This window comes from Chiloscyllium punctatum, chromosome 18, assembly GCF_047496795.1.
Source record: "Chiloscyllium punctatum isolate Juve2018m chromosome 18, sChiPun1.3, whole genome shotgun sequence".
Classification (NCBI taxonomy): domain Eukaryota; kingdom Metazoa; phylum Chordata; class Chondrichthyes; order Orectolobiformes; family Hemiscylliidae; genus Chiloscyllium; species Chiloscyllium punctatum.
The window spans coordinates 71,191,625-71,203,719 of NC_092756.1; positions in this window are offsets into that span (position 1 = coordinate 71,191,625).

Sequence of the window (12,095 nt, forward strand, 5' to 3'; positions counted from 1 at the left end):
TGCAGCTCATTTTATCAAGTGAATGTCAATAACCTGATTAAACGGGTTTGAGTGAACCATTCAACACCCTTATATAATGGAAAAACAGAGAGAGGGAAACAAGTCAGACCCAGAGAGACAGGCAGACAGAGGGAGAGAGAGAGAGATAGTAAGAGAGGGAACAGACACACATACAGGGTGACACAGAGAAAGACATAGAGGGAGAGACACCAAGTAACACAAGGAGACAAACACAGGGAGACATACACACAGAGGTAGACATTTGGAGAGATGGAGAGAGACACGCACAGAGAAACACAAGAGACATAGAGCGAGACCTGGAGCGAGACAAACACATGGAGTGACACTGAGAGACAGAGAGAGCCTCACAGGGAGTGACACTGAGAGACACAGAGAGAGACTCACAGGGGGAGACACAGAGAGAGAGAGACTCATAGGGAGAGACACAGAGAGAGAGATTCACAGGGGGAGACACAGAGAGAGAGACTCACAGGGGGGAGACACAGAGAGAGACACAGGGAGAGACTCACAGGGGGAGACACAGAGAGAGAGAGAGAGAGAGAGAGACTCATAGGGAGAGACACAGAGAGAGAGATTCACAGGGGGAGACACAGAGAGAGGCACAGGGAGAGACTCACAGGGGGAGACACAGAGAAACACAGAGAGAGACTCACGGGGGAGATACAGAGAGAGACTCACAGGGGGAGATACAGAGAGAGACTCACAGGGGTAGACACAGGGAGAGAAACAGAGAGAGACACAGAGAGAGATTCACAGGGGGAGACACAGGGAGAGACTCACAGGGAGAGACTCACAGGGAGAGATAGGGAGAGACACTGATAAAGACACTGAGAAAGACACGGGGAAGACACAGAGAGAGACTCACAGGGAGAGAAACAGAGAGAGACACAGAGAGAGACTCACAGGGAGAGACACTGATAGAGACACTGAGAAAGACACAGAGAGAGACTCACAGGGAGAGAAACAGAGAGACTCACAGGGAGGGACACTGAGAAAGACACAGAGAGAGACTCACAGGGAGAGACACAGAGAGAGACTCACAGAGAAACACACTGAGAGACACAGAGTGACATATGGAGAGACGCAGTGATACAGAGTGAGACACAGCATGAATCCCACACGCAGATACAGAGAGAGAAAGAGATTGAAATAGAGCAAAACAGAGAGAGCCCAAGGGACCACAGGCAAGGACAGAGTGAAACAGAAAAACCAAGAGCCACACAGAGACATACAGAAACATCCCGATACACATAGAGAGACACAAAGCCTGGGAGTGGGGGGGTGTTATATAGACAGGAAGAGAGAGTTGAAAAACACAGAGATCAATAAGGAGAAATGCAGAGAGATGAGGAGAGAGATGCAGTGAAAAGGAGAGACTCACAGAGACAGAAACAGGAAGGGAGAGAGAGAGAGAGTGAGGGACATTCTGTAAGGGAGAGAGAACCTCATTTATCATTAATATGCCTCAGGGATTGGAATGGATTTGGGTGGTGACCTGTTCCAGTACAAGAACAGAAACAAGAACAGCAACTGTACACCCTGTTCACCTTCAACACTGAGGCACTCAATCACCACCGCTCAGCTCCATGTTTAACAATTCAGTCTGTATCCATAACCCCAATCCTCCTGGATCTCCCTCCCTCACACCCCTCTGGGTGGAACTGCCCCAAAAGGGCTGCTGTGATCCAAGATGGCAGCTCCTCACTACCTACTCCTGGGCAACGACAGATCAGCAACAAAGACACTCTCATCCCATGAAAGCACTTGTTAAAAACGGTCTCTGCTAAACCCATCCCTTTGTCAATCCTTTCAGTTACCTCTTACTTTATGAAGAGCTGCGGCTGGTTTTGCTGTTGGTGGTGGCAGGAGCACTGACGTGTTCCTTACGCACAGCCTAAGCATTGTCCCAGATATCAATGCTGTTGGATATACTCCTCAGGCCTCAGGGACATGGTACTGAACTACCAAAGTGAACAAATAGAAAACACCACCAAACAAAACCGAGAGAATAGAATTGGTCCAGTAGCGTAGCAGGTGCTACATGAATGTAAACACGGTGCTCCTTCAACACAGACAGCAGGGACTGAGTTAAAATCATTCATCACACATCATTGAGGCCGCTGGTCTACTGACAGAACAAGGGAGATATGATTGTATTTTGACTCTCTGGTGCTGAATGATCGGTGCTCAGCAGAGGATTATTGATCCCTGTGTTCTCATATTTGCATATTCTCCCCGTGTCTGTGTGGGTTTCCCCCGGGTGCTCCGGTTTCCTCCCACAGTCCAAAGATGTGCAGGTCAGGTGAATTGGCCATGCTAAATTGCCCATAGTGTTAGGTAAAGGGGTAGATGTAGGGGTATGGGTGGGTTGCGCTTCGGCGGGGCGGTGTGGACTTGTTGGGCCGAAGGGCCTGTTTCCACACTGTAAGTAATCTAATCTAATCTCCCTTGTCCTCTAACCTTCCCTCTATTCCCCAAGCTCCATCACAACAGCATCAAACCTATAACTTTCTCTACTCCCTCCAATTCCAAAGGAGAGACAGACCAGACTCGAAACGTTAACTCAGTCGAAAAGTGTGGCGCTGGAAAAGCACAACTGGTCAGGCAGCATCTGAGGAGCTTTGAGCATAAGCTCTTTGTCAGGAATGTGAATCGTGAACCGTTTCTCTCTCCCCAGCTGCTGCCAGGCGTGCTGGACTTGCCCAGCTTCCTCTGTGCTTGTGTCAGATTCCCAGCAGCTACAGGATTCTGTTTCAACGCTGAGACCTGGTGGTACAGAAACAATGTGGTCAGTGAGAAGCAGAAAGAGGTTTGGGGATGTTACAAGGAGTGGGCACCTCTACCTGGGAAATCTGGTGCCAATGTTTCGGTGCCATGATTGTTGTTTATCCTCCTGAACAGTATTTACGGACTGATGCCCACCCAATGACTCCAGCTGCTGCCTGGTGAGGTACACAGGTACAGTGCGTCTGTTCAAACCCTACGGAGTTGGCAGACTGTGATGTCAATCGATGTGGTAGTGTTTCTACCTCTTGAATCCTAGAATCCCTACAGTGTGGAAACAGGCGGTTCAGCCCAACAAGTCCACACCTGCCCTCTGAAAAGTATCCTTCCCAATCCCACTCCCCCACCCTATTGCTCTCTATTTACCCCAGACTGATGCACTCAACCTACACATCCCTGAACACTCAGGGATAACTTAGCATGGCCAATCTCCCTAACCTGCACATCTTTGGACTGTGGGAGGAAACCGGAGCACCCGGAGGAAACCCACGCAGACATGGGGAGAATGTGCAAACTCCACACAGGCAGTCGCCCGAGGCGGGAATTGAACCTGGGACCCTAGTGCTGTGAGGCAACAATGCTAACCACTGAGTGCCGCCGAGTTGGTGGACGTAGTTAAGGATGATATGTTGGCTGCGGAGACTGGTGGGTGGTGGATAAGGACAAAGGGAACACTGTCTTTATTTTGTTGGGAGGGGTTTAGAGTGCTAACCACTGAGCCAGGAGACCTCGGCCTCAAGTCTCACCTGCTCCAGAGACTGTCAAATCATCTCTGAAGAGGTTGAGTAAGAGATATCTCCAGCTGATGCCCTGTCTGAGCCTGTCATTAATGTGTGCACAGTCAGTAATGGAGAGAATTAGCCCCCCAGAATTACCCCTGCTCTAGGTAAGGTTAGTGGTCTTTCGAAAGCATCACTGCCTAGAGCTGCCTGAGTCCCCTTTGGCATTTAAAAGGAGAAAGGTACCAGGTTGGGACAGTGGCACGGGAGAGAGCAGGTCACTCCAGCCTTTGGAATCCAAAGGGATTGGGGAATGAGGGACTGTGAGGAGAAGGATTGGATCTGACTCGACTAGTTACTTTGGTGGACTTTGCCCCAGCCAAACGGGCTCAGGCCTCAGTCATGGCTTAGATTAGATTACATTACAGTGTGGAAACAGGCCCTTCGGCCCAACAAGTCCACACCGCCCCGCCGAAGCGCAACCCACCCATACCCCTACATTTACCCCTTCTCCAGCAATGTTCTCCATCAAGGTGAGGGTACCCTGGAGCACACCCTTCCTCCAGCCATCCGTCACCTCCCCCCTCTGCCTGGAAGAGGGAGGTGCTTCGGTGGGAGGGGAGAAGCCATGTGTTTGGGTGATGGGGCTGTCATGGTCAAATGGCTGCCCATTGGTGTGGGCTCTATGTTGTGGATGTGAGCTCTCCAACCCTGGGAAGGAGGGTAGGAGCAGGCCATTCAGCCCCTCTGCACCTTTCAATATGATCACAGCTGTTCCTGCTTTCTCTTGACTTTGATCCCCAAGAGCCACATTTAACTCCTCCTTGACAGTGCATGAGGGCAAAGTGAAACAGATGAATGTCCAGCTGAAGACCTGAGGGATAGGGATCATTGGCGGATGAGAGATTGAGATGAGGTGAATCAGGCAGTTTCTGAGGTGAATTGTAAATGCATTGACTGATCTTGAGCGCTCGGGTGAGATCGTCAAACCTGCTCCTGTGTGGTGTCCAGGGTCTTTGAGAGCAATGGTCCTGAACATGGCTGCCATCGATTCCACTGCCTTCTCAACATTTGCCCTGAGAGTTCCTGGCCCCCTGTCAATACAGGACCTTTCTGCTGCTGCCTAGCTTCTGTTCCACGTATCAGTAGAGTTATAGAGTCATACAACACAGAAACAGACCCTTTGGTTCAGCCAGTCCATAATCCCAAACTAACCTCATTCCACCTGTTGGCATTTGGCCCATAACCCTCCAAACATCTCTTATTCATGAACTTATCCGAATGTCTTTTAAACATTTTAACTGTAACCACATCCACCACTTCCTCTGGCTGTTCATCCCACATACGATCCACCCTCAGTGTAAAAAGGTTGCCCCTCAGGTCGCTTTGAAATCTTTCTCTTCTCACCTTGCAAATATACCCCCGAGTTTTGAACTCCCCCACCCTTCACTAAAAGGCCCTCACTATTCACCTTAGCCATGCCCCTCATGATTTTACAAAACCTCGATAATATCATCCCACAACCTCCAGTGAAAAAACTTCCAGCCTCTCCCTATACCTCAAACCCTCCATTCCTGGTAAATCTTTTCTGAACCCCCTCCAGTTTAATAATATCCTTCGATAACAGGGCAGAGAACCTGGGATCACACTGTGTGCTGCATTGTGCACTGACAGAATGGTTTACTTTCCCTTCTGCAACCACATCCAACATCTGCTACAGCTGGAATACAGCTCACCTTCGGTGGGGGGGGGGGGGGGGGCACAGACGTGCTTTAAGCGAAGCTGCTGTCTCACAAACCAGCCCTCCCGCTGAGATGTGCAGTCACTCAGCAACATGCTCAGTGTTGGCTGCAGGCAGCTATCAGGCAGATCAGCAGGGCCACATCCAATCTGCATGTTGCTGGCATCAGACCAATTAACTCTGCTTCACAACACAGGCTCCTGTTATCAAATCCTGTTGAACAGAGCAGCATCTGTGTGGCATATCGGGAATAGGACACTGGGTCTATTACAGCATTCAGCAAAAGTATCTTATTCACAGTAATATAGATCGATGTATCCCATTCCTGGTGTGCACACAGACGGCCCCATTTTTGGAGCGGACAGTGTATCCCATTCTTGGCACATACACAGGGGACCTCATTCTGGAGTATACACAGTGTCTCCCATTCCTGGAGTATACGCAGTGTATCCCGCTCCGAGAGAATACACAGTGTATCCTATTCCTAGAGTACACACAGTGCATAACACTCCTGGATAAACACAGTGTAACCTACTCCTGGGGTATACACAGTGTATCCCACTCCTGGAGGATACACAGTATATCCAACTTCTGGAGTATACACAGTGTATCCCATTCCTGGAGTATACACTGGGTCCCATTCCTGGAAAATACACAGTGTATCCAACTCCTGAATAGACACAGAGTAACCTATTCCTAGAGTACACACAGCTCATCCCACTCCTGGAGTATACACAGTGTATCCCACTCCTGGAGTATACACAGTGTATCCCGTTCCTAGAGTAGACACAGTGCATCCCGCACCTGGGGTATACACAGTATATGCCCTTCCTGGAATAGACACAGTGTATCCTATTCCTAGAGTACACACAGAGCATCCCGCTCCTGGAGTATACGCAGTGTATCCCACTCCTGGAGTATACGCAGTGTATCCCACTCCTGAGTATACACAGTGTATCCCACTCCTGGCGTATACACAGTGTATCCCACTCCTGGCGTATACACAGTGTATCCCACTCCTGGAGTATACACAGTGTATCCCACTCCTGGAGTATACACAGTGTATCCCGCTCCTGGAGTATACACAGTGTATCCCACTCCTGGGGTATACACAGTGTATCCCACTCCTGGAGTATACACAGTGCATCCCATTCCTGGGGTATACACAGTGTATCCCATTCTGAGAGTATACAGAGTGAATCCCGCTCCTGGAGTATACAGAGTTTATCCCATTCCTGGAGTTTACACAGTGAGTCCCATTCCTACGTTATACAGAGTGTATCCCACTCCTGGAGTTAACGCTGTGTATCCCATTCCTAGAGTATACACAGTGTGTCCAATTCTTGGAGTATACACATTGTATCCCATTCCTGAAGTATACACAGTGTATCCCGCTCCTGGAGTGCATATAGTGTATCCCATTGCTGGAGTATACACAGTGTATATCATTCCTGGAGTATACACAGTGTGCCCCATTCCTGGAGCATACTCAGTTTATGCCATTCTTGAAGTATACACAGTGCATCCCACTCCTGAGTATACACAGTGTATCCCAATCCTGGAGTATACACAGTCTTTCCCACTCCTGGAGTATACACAATGTATCCCAATCCTGGAGTACACACAGCGTATTCCATTTCTGGAGTATACACAGTGTATCCCGCTCCTAGAGTATACACAGTGTATCCCACTCCTGGAGTATACACAGTGTATCCCACTCCTGAGTATACACAGTGTATCCCACTCCTGGAGTATACACAGTGAATCCCACTCCTGAGTATACACAGTGTATCACACTCCTGGAGTATACACAGTGTATCCCACTCCTGGAGTATACACAGTGTATCCCACTCCTGGAGTATACACAGTGTATCCCACTCCTGAGTATACACAGTGTATCCCATTCCTGGAGTATACACAGTGTATCCCACTCCTGAGTATACACAGTGTATCACACTCCTGGAGTATACACAGTGTATCCCACTCCTGGAGTATACACAGTGTATCCCACTCCTGGAGTATACACAGTGTATCCCACTCCTGAGTATACACAGTGTATCCCATTCCTGGAGGACACGCAGTGACTCCCATTCCTGGAGCATACACAATATATCCCATTCCTGGAGTATACACAGTGTATCCCGCTCCTGGAGGACACGCAGTGACTCCCATTCCTGGAGTATACACAGTGTATCCCGCTCCTGGAGTATACGGAGTGTATCCCGCTCCTGGAGTATACAGTGTGTCCCATTTCTGGTGTTTTCTCTGTTCCAAATCCCTCCGGCTCCCTGGACCCTTGTGTATTGATGGTCAGCTGACTGGGCCCTCCACACACTCCCGAGCCAATGATATTCTAAAGGCAACTTTGGTTTTGTCAAGGGAAGCTGCCTTTCTCCGGGGGGAAGGCCCTCAACACCCTCTCAGTGAATGTACCAAGGCTCGATCCCAACTCCCCAAGTCACTGAGCCTTTACTTTCAACAGCCTCTCCCACCGGGTGGTCTGTTTAGGATTTGGGTAACTGTGTCCAGTCTGTCCTCCTGACTCCTGTTCCACCTCAAAACCGTCCAGGTCAGACAGGCATTGTGCCTTTGTCACTCTGCGCTCTATGGGCGGTGTGGGATTGGTCATGGCATCCCAATATTCAAGACTTATTGTGTAAGTGGACAGACAATCGTCAGTCATGGTTTTGGGATACTCTGTTCACTGTTCTGGGTTAACCAGATTTAGCACATTGTGCTTGTTGGAGATCAGTCATCTCAGCTCCAGGACATCAATCCCTCAGGACCGCGTCGTCAGCCCAAACATCTTCAGCTGCTTCATCGTTCTCTCCAACATAAGGTCAGAAGTGGGGATGTTTGCCAATGATTGCACAATGTTCAGCACCATTCTTGGCTCCACCGACAGTGAAGCACTCTTGTGTTCAAACGTAGCAAGATCTGGACAATACCCAGGCTTGGAATGACAAGTAGCATGTAACATCCGTGCCACACAAATAACCATTTCCAACAAGAGAGAATCGAACCATCATCCCTTGGCATTCAATGGCAGTAGCATCAATGAATCCCCACTGTCACTATCCTGGTGGTTATCATTGACAAGAAACTGAACAGGACTCACCATATAAATACAGTCACCACAAGAACAAGTCAGAGACGCGGGAATACTGTAGCGTGTAACTCACCTACAGACTCCCCAAAGCCTGTCCATCATCAACAAGGCACAAGTCCAGAGGGTGATGGAATACACCCACTTTCCCTGGATGGGGGCAGCTCCAATCACACTCAAGAAGCTCAACACCATCCAGGAGAAAGCACCCAAAGATCTTGAGACAGCACATTCCAAACTCATAACAACTTCCATCTAGAAGGACAAAGGCAGCAGATGTTTTGGGATATTACCACCTATTAAGGGGCAGATGTCAATCTGGAGTAAGGATAATTAACAGGTGGTTGGGGCAAGACAACGCCACTGGGGTAAGAAAGGATTTGACTGAGATAAACAAAGATTGACAGGCCATGAGTGAACGAACAACAGGCTACCTTTAAAGAAGAGACACTTTGGGTATGGTCAAGCTGTGTTCCGACAAAGAGAAACAGAATTACAGACAAATCCAGAACCCCCTGGATGCCAAAAGAGGTAGCAATAAAATGAAGCAGAGAAGATACAATTGCAAATCACAATTGAAAGTGTGAGAAGAGACTGGCAATTAACATGATAGGCAATCCTAAAGTCTTCAGTACACAGGTAAACAGGAACATGATGCATAGAGCTGATGGTATTATGTTAATCCAAAGCCCCCGATAACAGTCTGGGGAATCAGGTTCAAATCATGCCACAGCAGATGATAGAATTGGAATTCAGTAGCAAGAAAACAACCTGGTATTAAGAATCTAATGACGACCATGAATCCATTGTTGATTGTCGGAAAAATCCATCTGCTTCACTAATATCCTTTTGGGAAGGAAACTGCCATCCTTACCCGACTCCAGACCCACAGCAAAAAAGGTTGATGCTTAACTGCCCTCTGAACACTTAGGGTTGGGCAATAAATGCTGGTCTAACCAGTGACGCCCTCAACCCGTGAATGAACAAAGAAATTTGGGACAATAAAGAGGATTTATAAATGGAGACAGGGGTACGGCTGATGGTAGATGAGCATTTTGTGGCTGTCTTTATCAAGGAAGGAAATGTGACCGGGTCACTGTGAAAAGAGTTAGTTCAAACATTTGATATGTTAAATATTCAGAGAAAAACTAATAGATAAGCTGGCTGTACTTAAAGCTGACAAGTCATCAGGATCGGATGAGATACTTCCATGGATTCTGAGGAATGTTGCCTGAGGTGAAGGAAATCTGCCACCCTTACCTGATCTGACCAACATATAAGGCCAGACTCACAGCAACTTTGTTAAGTCTTTATAGGGGCGGACAATAAATCTTGACCCTACATCTCACAAGCAAATAAGACAAATGGGAAGTAAGGGTGGAAATTGCAAAAACACCAATCATAATGTTCCAAACGTCCTGAGGTAAAGGACTGATGGCAGCGTCTGGAGAATTGCAGATAGTATATCTTTATCGAACGAATGGTGCAAGAACCAACTTGGCAAGTACACTTTAGGCTGGGTGAGAGGGATACTTTTAGAAATTATAAATTAAGGACAAAATTGTCTGTCCTTTAGGCAAATGTTCTTCATTAATGAGAAACAACCTGGATTTGTTCAGGAAAAAATGTGCTTCATGACCTTGTACTTGGAAGGTGACAGGAGAAAGTGAGGACTGTAGATGCTGGAGATCAGAGCTGAATAATGTGTTGCTGGAAAAGCGCAGCAGGTCAGGCAGCATCCAAGGAACAGGAGAATCGACGTTTCGGGCATGAGCCCTTCTTCAGGAATGAGGAAAGTGGATCCAGCAGGCTAAGATAAAAGGTAGGGAGGAGGGACTTGGGTGTGGGGCGTTGGAAATGCGATAGGTGGAAGGAGGTCAAGGTGAGGGTGATAGGCCGGAGTGGGGGTGGGGGCGGAGAGGTCAGGAAGAAGATTGCAGGTTAGGAAGGTGGTGCTGAGTTTGAGGGATTTGACTGAGACAAGGTTGGGGAGGGGAAATGAGGAAACTGGAGAAATCTGAGTTCATCCCTTGTGGTTGGAGGGTTCCTAGGCGGAAGATGAGGCGCTCTTCCTCCAGCCGTCGTGTTGCTATGGTCTGGCGATGGAGGAGTCCAAGGACCTGCATGTCCTTGGTGGAGTGGGAGGGAGAGTTGAAGGGTGGTTGGGTTGGTTGGTCTGGGTGTCCCAGAGGTGTTCTTGGAAGGTGACAGACAGGGATGATGAGGGGAATGCTGTTGATGTTGGATTTCCATAAGGCACTTAGCAAGGACTGTATGACAGACTATCAAGCAAAGTTAAAGCTCATGGAATGAAAGGACCAGTAGCAATGCAGATATGAAACTGGCTGAGTGACAGGAAACAGAATTTTGGCAAACGGTATTTTTTCACACTGGAGTAAGGAATTGCACTGGAATTCCATGTCGGCACTGTTTTCTGGATATATAGTAATGATCTCGACTTTGGCACATAGGGAACTGAAGTGAAATTTGCAGCATACGCACAACTAGAATGTATTGTGAACTGTGAGAAAGGCATTGTAGGATGTCAAAAGGGCACACTCTATTTGTTGGAATGGGTGTTCAACACTTGGCTGTCGAGCAAAAAAGCAGAGAGTGGGGATAAAAGGGTATTTTTCCGAATGACAGCTTGTGCCAAGCAGTGATTAGTGTTGGGACCACAACTTTTCACTTTATACATTAATGATCTAGATGAAAGAATTGAGTACATTCAGGCTAAGTCTGCAGATGATGCAAAGGTAGGTGGAGGGACAGGTAGCATTGAGGAGGTGGGGAGGCTGCAGATGGATTTGGTTAGGTTAGGGGAGTGGGCAAACAAGTGGCAGATGGGAGTCTAATGTGGGAAAGTGTGAGGTCATGCACCTTGGTCGGAAGGATAAAGGCATGGACTATTTTCTAAATGGGGAGAAAATTCTGAAGTCTGAAGAGTAAAGAGACTTGGGAGTTCTAGTCCGGGATTCTCTCGAGGTGAACTTGCAGGTTGAATCAGTAGTTACGAAGGCAAATGCAATGATGCATTAATTTTGAGAGGATTTGAATATAAAAACAGGAATGGTACTCCTGAGGCTCTATAAGGTTCTGGTCAGACTGCATTTGGAGTATTGTGTGCAGTTTTGGGCCCCATATCTCAGGAAGGATGTACTGACCCTGGAGTGTGTTCAGAGGAGGTTCACGAGAACGGTCCCAGGAATGAAAAGCTTAACTTGTGAGGAATGTTTGAGGACCCTGGGTCTATACTCGATGAGTGGGGGTGGGGGTGGGATCTAACTGAAACTTACAGAATACTGAATGGCCTGGACGGAGTGGATGTTGGGAAGATGTTGCCATTGGTAGGAGAGACTAGGACCTGAGGGCACAGCCTTAGAGTAAAGGGAAGAGCCTTTAGAATGGAGGTAAGGAGAAACTCCTTCAGCCAGAGAGCGGGGAATCTATGGAATTCACTGCCACAGAAAGCTGTGGAGACCAGGTCACTGAGAATATTTAAGATGGAGATAGATAGGTTCGTGATTGTCAAGGGGATCAAGGGTTACAGGGAGAAAGCGGGAGAATGGGGTTGAGAAACCTATCAGCCACGATAGAATGGCACAGCAGAATCGATGGGCTGAATGGTCTAATTTCTGCTCCTGTGTCTTATGGGTGGCCAAGTGATACATAAGATTTCATGTAGATAAGGGTGAAGTGATTCATCTGAGCAGAAAGAAAGCAA